Here is a 21,986-nt window from a genome sequence, read left to right as displayed (position 1 = left end):
AGCCACAAGCCAAGGAACATCTTGGGGCCATCAGTGGCTGGAAGAGGCAAGGAAGGATCTTCACCAAGAGCCTTCACAGGGAGCATGACCCAGCTAACACCTTGACTTTGCACTTCTGGCCTCCAGAACTATGACAAAATAAATGTCTGTTGTTTTAAGCCACCTAGTTTGTGTTCATTTGTCATGGCAGCCTAAGGAAATGAATATACCCTGTAAGGGATCATTTTTATTTTCTTTTTTTGAGACAGAGTCTCAATCTGTCACCCAGGCTGGAGTGTGGTGGTGCGATCTCGGCTCACTGTAACCTCTGCCTCCCAGGTTCAAGTGATTCTCATGCCTCAGCCTCCCAAGTAGCTGGGATTACAGGCACGTGCCATGACACCTGGCTAGTTTTTGTATTTTTAGTAGAGACAGGGTTTCACCATGTTGGCCAGGCTGGTCTAGAACTCCTGACCTCAAGTGATGCACCCGTCTCGGCCTCCCAAAGTGCTGGGATTACAGGTGTGCACTACCACGCCTGGCCTGGGATCATTATTTGAATGAAGAAAAGCGTTGGTTGCAAGATGACCCAGGTAGTGCATGTTAAAATTCACTGGAGCAGACCCTCTTGTGCTGTCAGAATGATACAGGCTAGTTTCTTGCAAAAGACACTGAAACAAATACAGTGGAATCCTGAAACCCCAAACTTCCAGCTGTTTTAAAAAACAGGCAGCCGGCAAGTCAGCAGGATAATTAGACAGGCAGACAGTTAACTTGCTCCAGGCATCATCATGGAGTGTCATCAGCCCAGGTTTTTTCATTAATGTCCAAGAACTCTTGGATCCCTCTGTCTTCAACAAACACGTACAGTGTGTGTGCTCTTTGGGGGGCCCTATGCTGGGCTCTGAAGCGGGTACGACACAGCCACAACCCTATGGGGCTCAGGATCTGGTCGGGGAGGAGTAATGTCAGCCCTGGTGGTTAGAGGTAGTGCTGACATTCACCAGGATGCACTGATACAGCAACACAATTCCAATGGTGGAATACTTCTGTCTGTGGCACTTGGTAAATAGCTGCCTCCCTGAATCCCTAAGTGCCATCCTGTCACCTTGGCTATGCCAGCCCCTGCCACTCTTCCTAAGACCCCAGGGACCTCTGCACCATTCAGCAACTAAAAGGATAATGGTGCCCTGGTACAGCAGGGAGGGGAACTTCAGGATCCTGCTTTTGTGCTGCAGCCAAGATCCATTCTGACTGATCAAATGCCCTTGTTGTACTGAGTGACACATTGATGTAGTTTGGCTGTGTCCCCACCCAAATCTCATCTTGAATTGTAGCTCCCATAATTCCCATGTGTTGTGGAAGGGACCCAGTGGGAGGTAATTGAATCATGGGAGCAGGTCTTTCTCATGATAGTGAATAAGCCTCATGAGATATGATGGTTGTATAAAGAGGATTTTCCCTGCACAAGTTCTCTTCTCTTGTCTGCCACCATGTGAAACATGCCTTTCACCTTCCACCGTGATTATGAGGCCTCCCCAGACGTATGGAATTGCGAGTCCATTAAACTTCTTTCTTGGCCAGGTGTGGTGGCTCATGCCTGTAATCCCAGCACTTTGGGAGGCTGATGCAGGTGGATCACGAGGTCATGAGATCGAGACCAGCCTGGCTAACATGGTGAAACCCCAGCTCTACTAAAAAATACAAAAAACTAGACAGGTGTGGTGGCATGCACCTGTAGTCCCAGCTACTTGGGAGGCTGGAGGCAGGAGAAAGGCAGGAGAATTGCTTGGACCCAGGAGGCAGAGGTTGCAGTGAGCCAAGATCTCACTACTGCACTCCAGCCTGGGCAACAGAGCGAGACTCCATCTGAAAAAACAAAACAAAGCAAAAAAAAAACCAAACAAAACCTCTTTCTTTTGTAAATTCCTCAGTCTCAAGTATGTCTTTATCAGCAGCATTAGAACTTACTAATACACACATATTTTGAGGATCATCGCTGATTGGACCTCAATGCTGAGGGGCTGGCTTTGAATCTGTGTCTTTCATCTATATAACCCTAGCTAGTCATCTGAAATTGCAAGCCTTAGGCACAAAAAGATGAGTGAGGGTGGGCCCATCTACCCACATCACTCCTTCTTGCCTTAAACATAGCCTCAAAGACATCACTAGTCCCTGCAAATGGTCCCAAAAGGGTCTAGGGAGAGATCTGGGGGATCCAGACCAGCACATACAATGGCAGGACCACCTCTGCAAGTTGCCAAATCTCAAAGAAAGGCCAAAAGCCAAGACTAGTCTGAGAACCCCACAGTATGCGTGCCCTGCTGAAAGTCAAGGGTCTGAAGCCTGGAGGCAAGGAGGCAGGGAGGGCCAGATCCTGGGGTCCAAGTAAGGCCAGTTCCAGACGAGCCAGAGGTTACCCCTCAAATGCCAGCAGGGGCCAGGCAGGTAAGTACAATAATGAAGTGGCTAGCCCAAGCCTGATACTGGGATAGCCTTAGCATGCTTCCCAAAGCCATGTCTGTAATTTTCAATGGGATGAAGGACATTTTTGTAGAGGCAGCTTCAGGCCCTTGGGTGTGTCAGGAAATTGGCTGCAGGTGCCGTAGAAGAAGTGTGTTTCTACCATCCTTCTTTAGCTTTCTCTGCAAGGCCAAGGGGCCAAACATGAAAGCTTTCAGAGTCATTCCAAAGGATTTTTTGAGAATCAAAGCTACCCAAGCAAGGTCCAGAGAGCAAGCCCTTTCCACAGAGGGTAAGAGGAGGCACCCCTGGGTCATTGGCATTGTTATTATTACACAGGGTGAGGAAGGATGGTGGGTCCTTGAAAGAATAAACTTTCCTAATCGTTCCTGAAACCAAAGATGGAGTGCACTGTATTGCATCATTTAACAATTGCATTGATTCATTCTGAATATTTCTGCAGACCTATTATGTGCAGGTTATTAAGGGGCTATGATGGGGAACAAATCAGAAGTGGACTCCACCCAGCCTGGCCGAGATGGTGAAACCCCATCTCTATTAAAAATACAAAAATTAGCCGGGTGTCATGGTGTGTGCCTGTAATCCCAGCTACTTGGGAGGCTGAGGCACAAGAATCAATTGAACCCAGAGGCAGAGGTTACAGTGAGCCTGGATCATGCCACTGCATTCCAGCCTGAGCGACAGAGCAAGATTCTGTCTCAAAAAATAATAATAATAAATAAATAAAAAGAAAAGAAAAAGAAGTGGTCTTTGCTCTTGTAGCACTTACAGTCAACTGAGCACCTACTATGTGCCAGGCCCCTTGCAAAAATGATGTCAAGTACCCTCATATCACCATGAATTTAAGTTATTGAGGGCCTGTGCTATACCAGGGATGGTCAAGGTTAAGGATATCCGTGCAAATAATAATGGCGGCAACATGAACTGATGTCTTGCTATGTGTCATGCATGCACTGACTGTGAGTGTTATTGTAGTTAAGTTCCCAGTAACCTCTGGGAACTAAATGTAGTCCAGATGAGGAAACCGAGGCACAGAGAGGTTGCGACTCCTCCCACTAGTAAGTGGCAGAGATGGGGCTTGAATTTGCCCCGATTCTAGAGCAGACACTATTAATTATGCTGCCTGCTTAGTAATTCTCAAAACATCCCTATAAGTAGTCGTGCTTAGCCCCATTTTGCAGATTAGAAACTGAGGCTCTGGAAGGTTTTTCTTGTGACTGCAACCCAGGGCGGAGACCAGAGTGAAGCCTCGGCTCAGCTGCTAAAGTTAAAGGGGTACCAAAAACCCAGTAATCAAGATAAACAGTATTTAATGCATCATTTTAAAACTCAAAAATTAATGCAAAATATCCACAATGAACAAGACATGAAAATTTTAAAGAAAGACAGGATCCCACCTTGTACACGAAAGTCTTCACCTGACTCGCCTCACTCTAATCCCAGTCCTGTCTTTAATTTTTTCATAGTTTGTTCATCATTGATTTTGTTGGCAGTAATTTTCAGTTTTTAACAATATTGTATTAAAATTTTATTTATTTATTTGTTTATTTTTTAGAAATGAGGTCTCACTATGTTTCCCAGGCTGTCTCAAACTCCTGGATTCAAGCCATCCCCCTACCTCGGCCTCCCAAAGTGCTGGGATTACAGGCGTGAGCTGCCACTTCCTGCCATTATTTATCTTGATTATGGACATTTTTTGTTTGCCATTACATTTTTCTCCTTGGCAAGTGCCCCACTGATCTTATCCTAGTCTGGATTCTGCAGCATTACTTCTCACAGCGATTTCATTTATATTACTATTGTATTTTTTGGAGACAGGGTCTTGGCTCTGGCACCCAGGCTGGAGTGCAGTGCTGTGATCATAGCTCATGGCAACCTCTAACTCCTAGGCTCAAGTGATCCTCCTGCCTCAGCCTCACAAGTAGCTAAGACTACAAGTGTGCACCACCCCATCTGGTTAATTTTTATTTATTTTATTTTATTATTATTAATTTTTTTTGTAGAGAGAGTCTCACTACATTGTCCAGGCTGGTCTTGAACTCCTGGTCTCAAGCGATTCTCCCACCTCAGCCTCCCAAAGTGCTGGGACTGCAGGGGTGAGTCAGGAGTCAGGCCCCATAGCTGTCGGGTGTTCACCCTGTACCACGCTTCCAGGGCTTCCTTGCGTCTTATCCTCCCAACAGCCCTAGGAGGCAAGGTTATCTTCCCCAAAGGTCCTGTTTTACAGAGGAGGACACGACACAGCGGCTCAGAGAGGTGGAGAGCTTTACTTAAAGTCGTACAGCAGAGGGGCGGACAGCTGAACCCAGCCAGGCTTCCTGGAAGTAGGGAGGGAACTTCCCCACGCTGGGAACAGCCCAAGCGTGGGTGGGGAACTGATGATCGCCCAGGCGTCTCCAGAATTCCTGCAGGGGGTGGGGAGGGGGGACCTGGTGACCTCTGAGTTCCCAACAACCCCCGATTCCAGTTTTCTACGATTCCATTGCTTCTTACGAAACTGGTGACTTGGAGCCTGCCCCAGTCCCTGAGCCCCAGCCTGGACCCGGGGAGCCCCGGGGCGGGAATCGGCGGGGACCCTGCACGTCCCAGGTCAGTGGGGACGGGGAAGCTGTCCCCGCCAGCCTGGTGCGCGGAGCCTGGCTCCTCGGCGCGCCTGAGCAGCAGCCCTGGGAGGGAGAGGCGTCGCGTTGCAAGAAAGCTGTTGGTAATAAGCGGAATTGGGTTTTAATGGGGTTCGCACAGATAGAACAGAAATCAAATTAGAGCCTAATTGGCATGCAGGAGGCAGCCAGAGCCGCGGCGGCGCGGCGGGCCCGCTGGGGCCCAGCAGCGCAGCCGCCCCCAGGACGCCGCGTCCCGCCTGCGGGAGGCCTGGGCGCGCTGGGACCCCTCCGGCGGCGACGCCCCGCCCCTGCCCGGCCCCGCCCCTGCGTTTCGCCCTGGAGAACCGGGGCACAGCCTGGGGACCAGCATCCCACTACAGCCCCGCCCGGGCAGCCTGGGAGGGGCCCTTTGACCTTGACCCCGCTCCTTGAAAACGCTGGAGCCGCAGTTGAGAGATTGCAGAGCTTGGCGTTGGCTCGGTTTATTTTGATTTTCCCTATTGATGGCAAAGGAAAAAAAAAAAAAAAAGAACGTAGGGGAGGTGGCACAGGGAAATAAAGTGGGACAGAAGAGGAGAAAGAGTATTGGCAAAAGGAAAAGGAACCGAACACCCAGTGCGTAATAATGGGAGTGATAACAGCAATATTGTGTGCCGACCCTGGGCCAGGTCCTGAGCTGGCAGGTTGCAGGGATTTACAGCATGACTCCTGTGAGGTTTGGTACTCCTCTTTCCACCTCACACGTGACGATCTGGAAGCACAGAGATGTTTAGTTGTTTCCCGAGGGTCACTCAGCAAGCACACTGTGGTGCTCACTTTGCAACCCAAGGCTGGGGGACTCCAAGGGTAATACGTGTATCTGTTTCTGCCACAAGCAGGTAAAAGCTTTTTAAAATTATTTTTTGTTTTTATTTTTTATGTTATTTTTTGAGACAGTGTCTCACTCTGTCGCCCAGGCTGGAGTGCAGTGGGACGATCTCAGCTCACTGCAACCTCTGCCTCTCGGGTTCAAGCAATTCTCGTGCCTCAGCCTCCCGAGTTGGGACTACAGTCACGTGCCACCACGCCCAGCTAATTTTTGTATTTTTAGTAGAAATGGGGTTTCATCATATTTGCTAAGCTAGTCTCGAACTCCTGACCTCAAGTGATCTGCCCACTTCGGCCTCCCAAAGCACTGGGATTACAGGCATGAACTACCACGCCTGGCCCTATTTTTAATTTATTTTTATTAGGGACGAGGTTTCGCTATGTTGCCCAGGCTGGTCTCGAACTCCTGGGCTCAAGCCATCCGCTTGCCTCGCCCTCCCAAAGTGCTAGAGTTACAGGCATGAACCATCACAGCTGACCTTTTTTTTTTTTCTAATCTACTTTTTTTTTTTTTTTTTTTTTTTTTTTTTGAGACACAGTCTTGCTCTATCGCCCAGGGTGGAGTGCAGTGGCGCGATCTCGGCTCACTGCAACCTCCGTCCCTCCAGGTTTAAGCAATTCTCTGCCTCAGCCTCCGGAGTAGCTGGGATTACAGGCGCGTGCCACCATGCCCAGCTAATTTTTTGTATTTTTAGTAGAGACTGGGTTTCACCATCTTGGCCAGGCTGGTCTTGAACTCCTGACCTCGTGATCCACCTGCCTCGGCCTCCCAAAGTGCTGGGATTACAGGCGTGGCCACCGCGCCGGCCTTTTTCTTATCTAGTTTTAAGAGCACTTACAAGATTCTCATAGACTGATGGTGCCTTGGTTTTATTGTTAACAATTCGAAGAGTTTTGAGATGGCATTTCTTCTCAAGATTTTACAATTCAGATTTTTGCTATATCAGACGAATTTTATTTTACATTTGCCCTCTTTCCCTGTAGTGTCCTTGGAAGTCTTATAACTCCACAGACCACGTACTTCCTGTGCCAAAGAACACTCCTAGTCTTCGGGGGGGATAGAAACTGAGAGAAGCAAAGAGAGACCTCCACCTTTCCACGGTGGGTACGCCGAGCAGCAGTAGTGATGCCAGGCAGGCGAGCCCCAAAGTGCAGCTTAGCGCCTGGGTTCTTGGCTTTGCCCAGGAAAGAATTCAAGGGCAAGCCAGAGGTAGAAGGACAACAGCTATATTGAAGAGGCTGTGTTACAGCTCCGTGAACGCTCCTGCAGAGCAGGGCTACCCCATAGACAGAGTAGCAGCTCAGGGCACTTTTGCAGTCATATTCATGCCTACTTTTAATTGCATGCAGGTTAAGGGGCAGTTCATGCAGAAACTTCTCGGGAAGGGGTAGTAATCATTGGGTCGTTGCCGTGGAAAGGGGCGGTAACTCCCAGGTGTTGCCATGGCAATGGTAAATTGACGTGGCACACCGGTGGGCGCGTCTGATAGAAAGCTGCTTTTGCCCGGCCCTGCTTTAACTAGTGCTCAGTCTGGTCCCGTGTCCCAACCCCACCTCTTAGTCAGTCCTACCTCGGTGGGAGTAAATAACTTGGAAGGAATACTGTAGCAACTCTCCTCAAGCATCCGCTGTATAGTATGTCCACTCCTCAAACAAGTCTTCAAGGGAGGCATTTTAATCCCCCCCCCTTTTTTTTTTCTTTTTTCTTTTTCTTTCTTTCTTTCTTTTTTTTTTTTTTTTTGAGACAGAGGCTTGCTCTGTTGCCCAGGCTGGAGTGCAGTGGCGCCATCTCGGCTCTCTGCAACCTCCGCCTCCCGGGTTCAAGCGATTCTCCTGCCTCAGCCTCCGGAGTAGCTGGGACTACAGGCTGCGCCACCATGCCAGGCTAATTTTTTTAATTTTTTTGTAGAGACGGGGTTTCACCATGTTGGCCAGGCTGGTCTCAAACTCCTGGTCTCAAGTGAGCTGCCCACCTCTGCCTCCCAAAGTGCTGGGATTACAGGCGTGAGCCACCAAGCCCGGCCTTTAATTCCCATTTTTAAGGCTCAGAGAGGTACAGTGACCTACCCAAGGTCACACATTGAGTCCATGGTAGAACTAGTATCTATGTCTGACCCCAGATCCCATGTTATTTTCCTGGCACTTTGCACATGGTGTTAAACAGTGATGACATCATCTCTTTCAGAAAGCACCAAGGATTAGCGTGGTATGTTCTCTCAGCAGTTGGGAAATAGGATGTGTCACTTCCATCCATGCTACAAACCCATCTTTGTCATCTTTTGGATACAACCAGAGTGAAGGAAACTTGGAATATCAGTTTCTGACAATTTCAAGCCTGATCTCTCTCCAAATGGGATCAGACATTTCTTGGTGGCAGCTGGCTGAGAACATTCCAGGGCAGCATTTTCCAATGCATATTACAGGAACATGTTCAGAATTGTTCATGAGATCATAGGCTCTGTGATCAAATGAACTGGGGAAATTAGGGATCAATGAACCAAGTTAAACCTGCTTCTTTACAGCAGGACTTTTCAGAGCCTTTAATGTGTTCACAGGCATGGGAATCTCCAAGAGGATCAGTAGCAAAAAGCATTTTCCAAATAGAATTATGCATGGAACGCTTTCATAGAACACTGTGCAGGCAGGAATGACAGCACACACTTTGGGAAACATGACCAAGTGTGTTCCAAACTCAGCCCTTTAGAGTTCCAAATTGGTTGGGAGGTGGAACCTGCCCTCTGCATTAATCCTACTGTCTTCTTCGCTTAGGTGGGACATGTTAAAGTCCTGTTCGTGGAGAAAAGCTTTCATGGTTGAATGAGAGAGTTGCAATTGTATGTGTTTATCTAGAGCATTGCCAATTGCACTTTTCAATAAAAAATCTTCACATTTATGTCCTTATGGCTGTCCGGAGCATCATAGGGTATCTGAAGACTTACAAGCAAGTGAAATTATACTCAGAGATGCATGCAGCATGTTTAGCATTCAGCAAATCGTGGAGTTAGTGTTGGGGCTGGTGTTATTGATATTGTCATTAGACTCAGTTCCTGCCCTTGTGGAGTCCACAGTCTGGTCGAAAGAATAAAACACAGACCCTGCCACTAAATTAAAAAAAAACAATTAGCTGGACAAGGTTAAAATGGCCAGGTATGGTTAAAATTGCCAAGCGTGGTGGTGCGTGCCTGTAGTCCCAGCTAGTCGGCAGGCTGAGGCGGGAGGATTGCTTGACCCCAGGAGGTCAAGGCTGCAGTGAGCTATGATCACTCCACTGCATTCTAGCCTGGGCAACAGAGCAAGACCTCATCTCTTAAAAGAATAAAATAAAATAAAATAAAATAAAATAATAAAATACACACACCCAACATGATAACTAACAGAGCAGCTTGGTACATCTGCAACAAAGGCCAACTGCAAATATTTTGGAAGTATAGCTATTCTATTCCCCCAAGCACATTTAAAAATCTTTATTCGATTTTTAATTACCAAATTAATACAATGCCCATTGTTAAAAATAAGAAAAAAAAAAAAAACACTTTAGAAAGTAGAAAATAGAAAGCCAAAAGTTTCTGTCTTCATGCTTCGACTCCACCATCCCTAGAGGTAATCAACGTTAATGCAGTGTGGACCCTGCCAGACGTTTTTATGCATAAATAAACATGTAAATAAGGGATTTTCTTTTTACCAAAAAGTGGGTCATAAGATACACACTGCTTGTAACCTACTTTTTTCACTTAACTATACGCTGCGGACCTCTTCTGTCAAATATGCGCAGATCAATCTCCCTTCCTACTCCTAGCTGACCCCATAAACCACAAACCCATCCCTCGGGCATAGGATAACTGGCCTGCTTTGTGAACCCCTGAGGAGGGAAAAGCTGTGAGAGCTGGCTCATCTGTTAAACATCTGCTGTATGCCAAATGCATGTTCTTGGGGATTGAGACAGATGGAAAAGTGTTCAGATGGAGGGAACAGCATATGCAAAAGTATACAGGTGGGGCTGGGCGTGGTGGCTCATGCCTGTAATCCCAGCATTTTGGGAGGTCGAGGCGGGCAGATCACTTGAGGTCAGGAGTTCAAGATCAGCCTGGTCAACATGGTGAAACCCCATCTCTACTAAAAATACAAAAATTAGTTGGCCATGGTGGCGTGTGCCTGTAATCCCAGCTACTTGGGAGGCTGAGGCAGGAGAATCGCTTGAGCCCAGGAGGCAGAGGCTGCAGTGAGCTGAGATCCATTCAGTGCACTCCAGCCTGGGCGAGAGAGTGAGACTCTGTCTCAAAAAAAAAAAAAAAAAAAAAAAAAGAAGTGTACAGGTGGGAAGTTAGGCGAGTAATCCCCGTAGTATGAGAAATGTACTTCTTTCTTTTCAATGCCTGAAGGCCATCGCATTCCGTGCATGTACCACGATTTATTTGCCCAGTCTCTTTCATTTTGAAATGCTTTTTATGAGAGATTGGAATGTTGCTAGCTTGGTGTGGTCAGAGGCTAAGCACCTAGAGGGCACCTAGAGGGTCAGGTCTCTTTAGGTTTTATCCAGCGTCCCACGCCCTGTGTACACCATGAATATCACATTTATCAGCTAATTTCATGATTGTTTCCTAAGGTGCTTTGAACTGGAATCACCTGAGGTGACACTCTTTAACTTAGAAGCACACAGTCAAATGGCTAAACTTGGCGACACAAATGAGTGACTTGAGCATGTCACCAGCCACTTGTCACATTCACTCACACACTCAAGGGGTCAGTTGTACTGCAGTTAGCTGGTTAACTAGCATTTGTCAGGCTCTCGTGAATTGCTAAAATATAGCGATGGTGACAGTAGGAGGGATCTAATTGCAAGGGCAAATATTTGTTCCTGTGGACAAGGAAATATGGAAGAGGGGCCCCTTTAAGAGTTTCCCAGGAGGTGTGGTGGCTCACGCCTATAATCCCAGCATTTTGGGAGGCCGAGGTGGGTGGATCATCTAAGGTCAGGAGTTCGAGACCAGCCTGGCCAACACGGCAAAATCCCATCTCTACCAAAAATACAAAAATTAGCCAGGCGTGGTGGTGCATGCCTGTAATCCTAGCGACTGGGGAGGCTGAGGCAGGACAATCGCTTGAACTGCAGAGGTTGCAGTGAGCCAAGATCGTGCCACTGCACTCCAGCTTCGGGGACAGAGTGAGATTCCATCTCAAAAAAAAAAAAGTTTCCCAGGGAGGCAGTGAGGAATTAGAAAGCCATCGTAATCCATCATAGTTAGTCTTCAAAATGAAACTTGATTGGCTGAAATCAGACACTCAGCCTGTCTGGATGCTCTGATACTATGGACTTGACAAGACAGGTCTTCCCTGAGTTCCAGCACTTCAGTTCCCCATGAGGAGGCCCAGAGACTAATAAAGCCCCAATAGCTAAGATCTCCAGAATCAGCAAATCCACACAGAAGACCTTACATCAGCCGGCTCTGCGGGCTTCGGCTTCAGTGGCTGGTGTGCAGTGCTTTTCAATTGTCTCCCTTCAGTTCCTCGAGTGGATCTCATATGCCGAGTGAGATTTTTATCATTTGTTATAGGGGTGGTGCATGCTGGGCCTGCTACTGTGGAGTCAGTCTTGGCCGCATAAAGACATCAGCAGCTCGACAAGGCTCTCTCAGTCCCTGCCCTGTGCTGCTGTCTGGGCTGAGGATGCCAGAGCTCCCGTGTCTTTCACCTGTCCTAGAATGGGGCTGCCTCTTTTCTCATTTTAGCTATGCCCCTCCCAGTGTCAAAGTCAGAACCTCAGAGAAGCGATTTGGTCAGACTGGGTTCATCACAATTCAGCAAGTGGTTATTGATAGGTAGTGGACAGATCCGTGGGTCTGGGGGCTGGTCTCAGCTCTGCCACTTGCTGCCAAGTGCCCTCAGGCACATTGTTAGAGCTCTGCAGTAGAAATGGAAATGAGAAAACCTCCCAGGATTCTTGAGAGGGTGAAATGGTCTAGAGAAAGCAGAGACCTAGGTAAGTCCATGACTGGTTCAGAATACATGTCCTGTCTCTAGTAAAATCCACACTATTAAGACATTTGACACAGGCCAGGCATGGTGGCTCACACCTGTAATCACAACAATTTGGGAAGCTGAGGTGGGAGGATGGTTTGAAGCAAGGAGTTCAAAACCAGCCTGGGCAATATAGCAAGACCTCATCTCTACAAAACAATACAAAAAATAAAATTAGCTGGGTGTGGTAGCTCAAGCCTGTAATCCCAGCCCTTTGGGAGGCTGAGGTGGGAGGATGGTTTGAAGCAAGGAGTTCAAGACCAGCCTGGGCAACATAGCAAGACCCCATCTCTACAAAAAATTACAAAAAAATAAAATTAGCTGGGCATGGTGGTGAACAATTGTAGTCCTGGCTACTTGGGAGGCTGAGACAGGAGGATCACTTGATCCCAGGAGTTTGAGGCTGCAGTGAGCTATGATCATGCTACTGCACTCCAGCCTGGGTGAAAAAGTGAGACCCTCTCTTGAAAAACAAACAAACAAAAAAAGACTTGTGACATAATATATCAGTATTCATAAAAACACTTACGGGCACAACAATTTGAATGTATGAAAAACCACTTGAACTATACACTTAAAATGGTTAAAATGTAAATTTTATGCAGTATTTTTACCTTTTATTTATTAAGAGACAGTCTCTCTATATTGCCCAGGCTAAACTCAAAGTCTTGAGCTCAAGCTATATTTCTGCCTCAGCCTCCTGAATAGCTGGGACAATAGTCATGTGCCATCTTGCCTGGCATATACCATAATTAAAAAAAAAAAAAAAAACTTACTGAACAGTTATTACTTATTGTTTTTGTTTTTGTTTTTGTTTTTTTTGAGACATGGTCTCACTCTGTCACCTAGGCTGGAGTGCAGTGGTGCGATCTTGGCTCACTGCGACCTCTGCTTCCTGGGTTCAAGCAATCCTCCTGCCTCAGCCTCCTAAAAGGCTGGGAGTACAGGCACCCAACACCACACCTGGCTAATTTTTGTATTTTTGGTAGAGACAGGGTTTCGCCATGTTGGCCAGGCTGGTCTCGAATTCCTGACCTCAAGTGATCCACCTACCTTGGCCTCCCAAAGTGCTGGAATTACAGGCATCAGCCACCATGCCTGGCCCAATTATTACTTTTTTTTTTTTTTTTCCTGAGATGGAGTCTTGCTCTGTCACCCAGGCTGGAGTCCAGTGGCATGATCTTGACTCACTGCAACCTCCACTTCCCAGGTTCAAGTAATTCTCCTGCCTCAGCCTCCCGAGTAGCTGGGACTACAGGCGTGCACCATCACGCCCAGCAAATTTTTTGTATATTTAGTAGAGACAGGGTTTCACCATGTTGGCCAGGCTGGTATTGAACTCCTGAGCTCAGGCAATCCACTGACCTCAGCCTCCCAAAGTGCTGGGATTACAGGCGTGAGCCACCGCACCTGGCCCAATTATTACTTTTAAATGGCAAAAACCACAATTACTTTTGCACCAACCTAATACTCTATGCTAGGTGTTTCACCTGCATTTAATCCTCCAAGAACTCCATCAGGTGGGAGACATTATCTCCAATTTAAAGATGACGAAATGATTTCCAAGCAGCCACCCAAACTGGCAAGCAGCAGAGTTGGGATTCAAACTATGTCTATCCGACTCCTAAGCCCACACTTTAACCTTGACATTTTAATGTCTTTTTTGCCAAAAGGTGGTATTGTTGGGTTCCTATTCGGTCCATCAGAGCAGCAGCTCCATTCATACATGCAGTCATTTGACTTCAGTGAGTACCTGATCGGTGCCAGGGACTATGTTAGCTTTGAAGGAGACAAAGATGAATGACACCCTAAGGGTACTCCTATCATAGGCTAAGGCAGCAAACAGGCAGGGGAATAAACACAATAATGAGTCCTTTAGGAGCCGAGAGAGTTGTAAACAGAGAACCAGGAGGAGGGAAGTCTTCACAAAGAAAGGAACATCTGAGTTGAATTTTGTTTTATGTTGTTTTTTGTTTTGAGACAGAGTCTCCCTCTATCACCCAGGTGGAGTGCAGTGGCGTGATCTCAGCTCACTGCAACCTCCCTGGTCCAAGCAATTCTCCTGCCTCAGCCTCCTGAGCAGCTGGGACTACAGGTGCACATCACCACGCCCAGCTAATATTTTTTATTTTTAGTAGAGACGAGGTTTCACCATGTTGGCTAGGCTGGTCTCAAACTCCTGGCCTCAAGTGATCTGCCCACCTCGGCCTCCCAAAGTGCTGGGATTACAAGTGTGAGCCACCACGCTCGGCCTCTGTGCTGAATTTTGCAGTGTGCAGATGACTTTTTCCAGGAAGCAGAAGAGAAGATGGCATTGGCAAAGGCATAGTGGCTGAAGGTGTGTGGCTAGCATGTCACCAGAGCACACAGGGGCTCAGAGAAAGCAACTGAAGAATTTGCTGGAAAGACAGCCAGGGACCAACAGTGTAAGCAAAGAAGGCTGGAGGGTATCTTGTAAGCATTGACAGGACTCCAGGATTTGGGAGCCAGAGGAATGACCAGAATATATTTGTAGAGCAATGAGGGAGAAGGTTCCACTTCACTTCTTTATTTTTTTGGTAAAAATAGTATAACCGAAACAACTCAAGTGTTCATCAGTAGATTAATAGATACATAAAATGTGGTATATCCACACTGGATATTCTACAATGGAATGTTATTCAGCCATAAAAAAAAAAAATGAAGTATGAGACATTCTACAACCTGGATGATCCTTGAAAACATCTGGATAAGTGAAAGAAGCCAGTCATGGTAGACCGTATGTTGTATGATTTCACTTATACGAAATGCCCAGAGTAGGCGAAGCACGGAGACTGGAAGTAATTAGTGGTTGCATGGGCTGGACAGGAGGGTAGGGGACTGGGAACTTTGGCTAATGGGTATACAGTTTTTTGGGGGGGTGATAAAAGTGTTCTGGAATTAGGGTCCTGTGCACAACGTTGAGAATATATTAAAAACCACTGGATTGTATGGTTTAAAAGAGGGTGACCTTTATAGTGGATGAATTATATCTCAATAAAACTGTTATTAAAAGACAACATAACCATATTAAATAAAAGTTTGAAAAATACCAGTCACCCATACTCCTATGCTTCCCAACAAATTAACTATTTTCCATTTCCGCTTTGTCCCTGCACGAATATATTTTATATGTACAATATCAGAGGGTATCATTTTTCTACTCTTTTTTTAACTTCAAATTTCATCACAAACAATTGTCCACATTCCTGTGAGGGCTCCATAATTGTTTGCAGATCTGCGTTTTAGGAAGATGAATGAAACCATTCAACAATTATTTTTTGAGCACCTGCCAGGAGCCAGGAACTGGGCAAGTCCCAGTTCTTGGGGAGGTTATTTTCTGGTGGGGGAGAAAGACAACAAATGAGACAATAAATGAGCAAGATAATTCCAGGCTGAGTGTGGTGGCTAATACGTGTAATCCCAGCACTGTAGGAGGCCGAGGAGGGAGGATGGGTTGAGGCCAGAAGTTGGAGACCAGCCTGGGCAACATGGTGTGATCCCATCTCTAAACTTTATTTATTTATTTATTTACTTATTTATTTATTTATTTATTTATATTTGAGACAGAGTCTCGCTCTGTTGCCTAGGCTGGGGTGCACTACAACCTCCACCTCCTGGGCTCAAGCAATTCTTCTGCCTCAGCCTCCAGAGTAGCTGGGACTACAGGCATGCACCACGATGCCTGGCTAATTTGTGCATTTTTAAGCCTTTTTTTTTTTTTTTTGAGACGCAGTCTCACTCCATCACCAGGCTGGAGTGCAGTGGTGTGATCTCGGCTCACTGCAACCTCTGCTTCCCGGGTTCAAGCAATTCTCCTGTCTCAGGCTCCTGAGTAGCTGGGACTACAGGCATGCGCCACCACGCCCAGCTAATTTTTGTGTGTATTTTTAGTAGAGACAGTTTCACCATGTTGGCCAGGCTGATCTCGAACTCCTGGCCTCAAGTGGTTTGCCCGCCCCAGTCTCCCAAGGTGCTGGGATTATAGGCATGAACCACTGAGTCCAGCCTTACATTTATTTATTTATTTAAAGAAAGGTAGTGAGGAGTATGACCTGAACAAAAATCCACAGGGAAATGAGACAGAGAGTCACTATAAAGACTCAAGGCATGGAGAGAATGTTAGGAAAGTGGTCAGGGGTGGAGTGACTTGAGCGGAGACTCACATGGCAAGAAGATGCCAACTATGCCAATATGTGAAGGGAGGTGTTCTAGGGAGACGATACGGCAAGTGGCAAAGGTCCTGAGGCTGCTATGAGCTTGGTGTGTTTTAGGAACAATAGAAGGAGAAATGTGGCTAAGGGGCCAGGTTGAATCACCTGAGGCTACCATGAGCAACCGGCCAGCCAGCAGCAGGGACTCAGAAAGTCCCAGTTGTCATAGTCCAGCCCTTGCGTGGTTGTCAAAGGCACCTTCTGGCCTGTGCCTGGGCAAGAACCCAGAGATCCGGAACTCAGGGTTGGCCCAGGTCAGAGCCAGGGCCAGCCTCCTGCTTGGTGCTTAGCTTTTGTGGGACCCCCAGGTGATTTCCAGCACAGCCACAGGAGGCCACACCTAGAGATATCTGGAGGCCTCCCGAGCCTGGCTACTGCGTAGGCAGAGCAGCAAGTGCCAACCTGACAGCTTAGGGCAGCCCAGCCGCGCCCTGCCGCCTCGCTGCCTGCACATCAAAGTGACAGCATTCCTGGTGCATCCGCTTCCTCTGGCTCTGAACCCCGGGAGCTGGCACCGTGTTCCCCAGTGCAGAGACTCTGCCATCCACCTCCCACCAGATGCTCCCATGCCTGGGCTTTGTAACTCCCTCCCCTCTCAAATCACCGGCTTGCTTAGGAGACGGGCCAATCTGGGCCAGGTCTCCTGTGAAACTCACATCTCCTCTGACCTCTGCCTTGTAACATCATTTTTCAATTGAGTCTTTGGATTAATTACTTAATAGCTGTCTTCTTTTGATGGCAAGCCTCATGAAAGTAGGAACTATGGATCCATAGCATTTAGTATGGAATACAGTGCCATTCATCTAAATATAAGATAAGCCACATACGTAATTTATTTATTTTTAATTAAAAAAAATTGTTTTTGAGGCAAGACTCTCACTCTGTTGTCCAGGCTGGAGTGCAGTGGCACAATCTTGGCTCACTGCAACCTCTGCCTCCTGTGTTCAAGTGATTCTCATGCCTCAGCCTCCAGAGTAGCCGGGATTGCAGGCGCACACCACCAGGACTGGTTAATTTTTGTATTTAGTAGAGATGGGGTTTTGCCATGTTGGCCAGGCCAGTCTCAAACTCCTGACCTCAAGAGATCTGCCCGCCTTGGCCTCCCAAAGTGCTAAGAGTTACAGGCGTAATAATTTACAATTTTTTAACAGCCACCTTAAAAAACAAAAAGAGGTCAGATGTGGTACCTCATGCCTGTAACCCAAGTGCTTTGGGAGGCTGAGGCGGGAGGATCGCTTGAGCCTAGGAGTTCAAGGCTGCAGTGAGCTATGATCTCAACACCCCAGCCTGGGTGACACCCTGTCTCTTTAAAATAAAAATAAAAAAAAGGTCAAAAGAAACAAATATAACTAATTTACTAATTTTAGTAATATATTTTATTTAACCCAATATATCCAAAAACATTTTCATTTCCACGTGTGATCAATATAAACATGTGAATGTGGTAGTTTACATTATTTTTTGCTCATACGAAGTCTTCAAAATCCAGTGTATATTTTATATTATAGCACATCTCAATTTGGGTGTAAATTTTCATTGGAAATATTTGATCTTTTTTTTTTTTTTTTTTTTTCTGAGACAAGAATCTTGCCCTGTTGCCCAGGCTGGAGTGCAATAGCGCAATCTCGGCTCACTGCAACCTCCGCCTCCTGGGTTCAAGTAATTCTTCTGCCTCAGCCTCCCCAGTAGCTGGGATTACAGGCATGAGCCACCATGCCCGGCTGGAAATACTTGATCTTATTAGGTTTTATAAAATTTACAAGGAGACTAAGTTATTCCAAACAGATGTCAAAGTTTTCCAACAGTTGAATGAATCAGTTTTTTAGTTTTAAATTTAAATTAAATAAAATTGAATAAAACAAAAAATACAATTTCTCAGGCACATCAACCATGTTTCAACTGTTCAACAGCCTATGTGGCAAGTGGCTACCACATTGGACTGCAAAGACAGAAGTGCTGCTATTTATGGAATGAATGAATGGATAAACCCCAGTTTCACCAATTACCAATTATATAGCTTGAGCCTTGGGGTGGTTTTAAATACCCACAAATTCTTTGCTATTCCTTTCTTCAAAAGAAGGAGCCTAATTCCTCTTCTCTTGAGCATGGGCCAGGCTTAATGACTCACTTCTAAGTAAAGGAATGTGACTAGGTGACACTGTGTGACTTCCAAGGCAGGGTCACCCAGTGCCTTGTGGCTTCCTCCTTGGAGTCTTTTGGATCACTCATTCTGGGAGAAGCCAGCTGCCAGGGAATGCAGAGCCTTCGACAGCCCTTTGGGAATGTCCCTGTGGAGGAACTGAGGCCTCTAGTCAACAGCCATGTGAGTGCTTTAAGCCGCTATGTTTTTAGGTAGTTTGTTCTGCAGCAATAGGTGATTAAGTCAAGCCTTATCCATAAAATGGGGTGAAAAACCCTAAAAGGTTTTTGTGAGGTTGAGAGATCATATATATAGAACACTTAGCAGAGCTCCTGGCACACTAAATAATCAATGGCCACTATTACTATGTCCCCTTCTTTCCTTTTCTTTCTTTATTTTTTGAGATAGGGTCTTGCTCTGTCACACAGGCTGGAGTGCAGCGGTGCGATCATAGCTCACTGCAGCCTCAACCTCCCCGGCTCAAGCGATCCGCCCACCTCAGCATCCTGAGTAGCTGGGACCACAGATGCATGCCACCACACCCAGCTAATTTTAAAATCTTTTGTAGAGACGGGGTCTTGCTATGTTGTCCAGGCTGGTCTTGAACCCCTGGGTTCAAGCAGTCCACCTGTCTCAGCCTTCCAAAGTGCTGGGATTACAGGCATGAGCCACTGCAACCTCTCATTCATTCATTCATTCATCAATTCACCCATTCATCCTGATGCTGACCAAGAGATATGTTGTATGCATCTCATTTGACTTAGGAAAAATAAAGTTAGAAATATAAATTTTATTTTCCAGGCTTCTCCTTTGTCTTCAGTTCTGCTAATCGCATTGGCTTATGGAGACCTACTCATCTATGTGTAGATTCTAACTGGGACTGCTCTTTTCATCAAAACTGCCTGAATTAGTGGATGCATGAACTAGCAAGTCAATGGTTATTCATTGTGATGAACACGGTGATAAGCCACCTGGATCCGCCTTCAAGGAAGGACTTAGAGTTCAGCTGCTGGGAAGGTGGCTCACAGATGGCCTACAGCTGTCAGCCCCCCTCAGGAATTGCCTCTGCTGTTTGCAGCCAACTTGCACAGGCTGTACCCTTCCCAGTTCAGCCTGTATCCAGTGACCGACCCCTACAGGAATATAAAGACCTGGCCAATTTGGCCCATGGCAGGAACAACTCAGACAGGCCATCTATGCCCATGGGGTTGGCCAAGGTCTTGTGCCCACATCACAGTTCAACTTCTCAAAAAAAGAAGAAGAAATATTACAGGGACGATATGCACAAGCTAAAAATGCCACAAGCAAGAAATCACTTTTATTTTATTTTATTTTTCAACTCAACTTCATCTCCCTCATCTCAATGATGCCCAGTCCTGCCGCCTCCTCCTCCTCCTCTTCCTGCTGCTCCTCCTCCTCCTCCTTCTCTTCCTCCCTTTCACAGTGTTGATCCCTTGGACCTCAAAGTCTGTCTCAGCTTCTGCTCCAGAGAACCTACCTACCCTAAAACACTGATTGAAAGAAGGCCTCCATTGGGTTTCTCCATCTCTGCACTATTGACTTTCTGGATGATTCTTTGTGATGGGGGCTGTCCTGTGCACTGTAGGATGCTGAGCGGCATCCCTCGTCTCTACCCATGAGGTGCCAGTAGGACCTGTCCCCCAGTGAGGGAGGATCTCCAGATATTGTAATTGAAAAGTCACCTGTAATTGAGAATCACTGACTCAGAATAAAGGAAATGGGGAAACAGGGAAAAAGGATCAGTCACCAGTAAGGCACAGCCAGGTCTTGCTGAGAGTGGAAAGTATTTCAGGATTAGGCTGGGCGCGGTGGCTCACACCTGTAATCCCAGCACTTTGGAAGGCCTGTGCGGGCGAATTACCTGAGGTGAGGAGTTCAAGACCAGTCTGGCCAACATGGTGAAACCCTGTCTCTACTAAAAATACAAAAATGAGCTAAGTGGTGGCTTGGCTAATTTACAAACATTAGCCGAGTGGTAATCCCAGCTACTAGGGAGGCTGAGACACGAGAATCACTTGAACCCGGGGGGCAGAGGTTGCAGTGAGCCAAGATCATGCCACTCCACTCCAGCCTAGATGACAGAGTGAGACTGTCTCAAAAAAAATGAAGAAAGTATTTCAGGATTTACCACTCTGCAGTGCCCTACTGAAGTGTTCTGCTGATAAACTGCTCTAACTACTCTCTAGCTCCACTTCTTATTTTATTTTAATTTGTGTAGAGATGGGATCTCACTGTGTTGCCCAGGCTGGTCTTGAACTTCTGGCCTCAGGCCATCTCCCCACCTCAGCCTCCCAAAGTATTGAGATTATAGGTGTGAGCCACCACACCCAGTCTCTAGACTGTTGTCTACTGCTCCCCATTCCACCAGCCAATCTATGGGCCTGAGACTGTTGCTTTGGGCTTCCAAGGCCTCATGGCTTCTGCTGACTCATGTTCTCTGCTTCCCTGACTTTTCCTTCTGTTTGTCTTTCAGCGTTTGTCCAAGCTCCCAGCTCTTCTATGTTCACATCCCATAGACTTAGCCTCCCCAGAAAGAGTGTCTAACTGGCTCTTCCAGTCACTCTGCGGTGGGGGTGGGCAACTCTGCCAGGCAGCACTCTCATCCAAGACCACTATGCTTGGGCCTGTCTGCTATGGGATCTGGGTGTTGAGGTCACAGCGTCACCTTTCCTGGGAAGATGCCAAAGCACTGAGGATATAATAGCCTCACCTCAGTACAGTGATGTTGGTTGAGTCCACTAATGATCATAGGCCTCGGTTTCCTTGTCTGTTAAATGAGGATAAGAGAACTTGCACCATCCAATCAGGGAGCTATGTGCATCCAATGAGGTGACACATAGAAAAGCTCTTTTCTTTTCTTTCTTTTTTTTTTTTTTTTTTTTGTTGAGACAGAGTCTTGCTCTGTCACCCAGGCTGGAGTGCAGCAGCGTGATCTTGGCTCACTGCAACCTCTGCCTCCTGGGTTCAAGCAATTCTCCTGCCTCAGCCTCCCAAGCAGCTGGGACTACAGGCATGTGCCACCACACCTGGCTAATTTTTGTATATTTTTGGTAGAGATGGGGTTTTGCCATATTGGCCAGGCTGGTCTCGAACTCGTGACCTCAAGTGATCGGCACTACCTCAGCCTCCCAAAGGGCTGGGATTACAGACGTGAGCCACCACTCCCGGCTGAGAAGCTCTTTTCAACTTAAATGTCTCATTTAAATATTGGCTGTGCATGGTGGCTCACAGCTGTAATTCCAGCCCTTTGAGAGGCTGAGACAGGTGGATCACTTGAGGTCAGGAGTTTGAGACACACCTGGCCATCATGGCAAAACCCCATCTGTACTAAAAGTACAAAAAATTAGTCAGGCCTGGTGCCCTGTGCCTGTAGTCCCAGTGACTCAGAAAGCTAAGGCAGGAGAACTGCTTGCACCTGGGAACCAGAGGTTGCAGTGAGCCAAGATTGCTCCACTGCACTCCAGCCTGGGTGACAGAGTGAGACTCTTTCTGAAAAACAAATAAATAAACATTATTGCTGTGGTGAAACAACTTCCTGTGTATATGAAGTAGAAAAATATAATCATAGTAGTAGTAATCAGGACTGTCCTATTCCAAGTCTTCACAAAGACTCAGGACACTGGGCCCCTTCTAAACATCAGTGAG

General features: G+C 46.8%; 1 long non-coding RNA gene across 1 annotated transcript; it reads left to right on the top strand.

Moving 5' to 3' along the window:
- Positions 1-5,581: 5,581 nt before the first annotated feature.
- LOC129049419 (uncharacterized) lies at positions 5,582-19,864 on the top strand. Its single transcript, XR_008512472.2, has 3 exons — positions 5,582-5,944; positions 6,918-7,034; positions 19,122-19,864. It is a non-coding gene; the product is annotated as an uncharacterized LOC129049419 (long non-coding RNA).
- Positions 19,865-21,986: the final 2,122 nt, after the last annotated feature.

The sequence above is a fragment of the Pongo abelii genome, chromosome 10, assembly GCF_028885655.2.
Source record: "Pongo abelii isolate AG06213 chromosome 10, NHGRI_mPonAbe1-v2.0_pri, whole genome shotgun sequence".
In the NCBI taxonomy this organism is placed as follows: domain Eukaryota; kingdom Metazoa; phylum Chordata; class Mammalia; order Primates; family Hominidae; genus Pongo; species Pongo abelii.
This window is presented reverse-complemented; position numbering and strand designations above follow the sequence as displayed.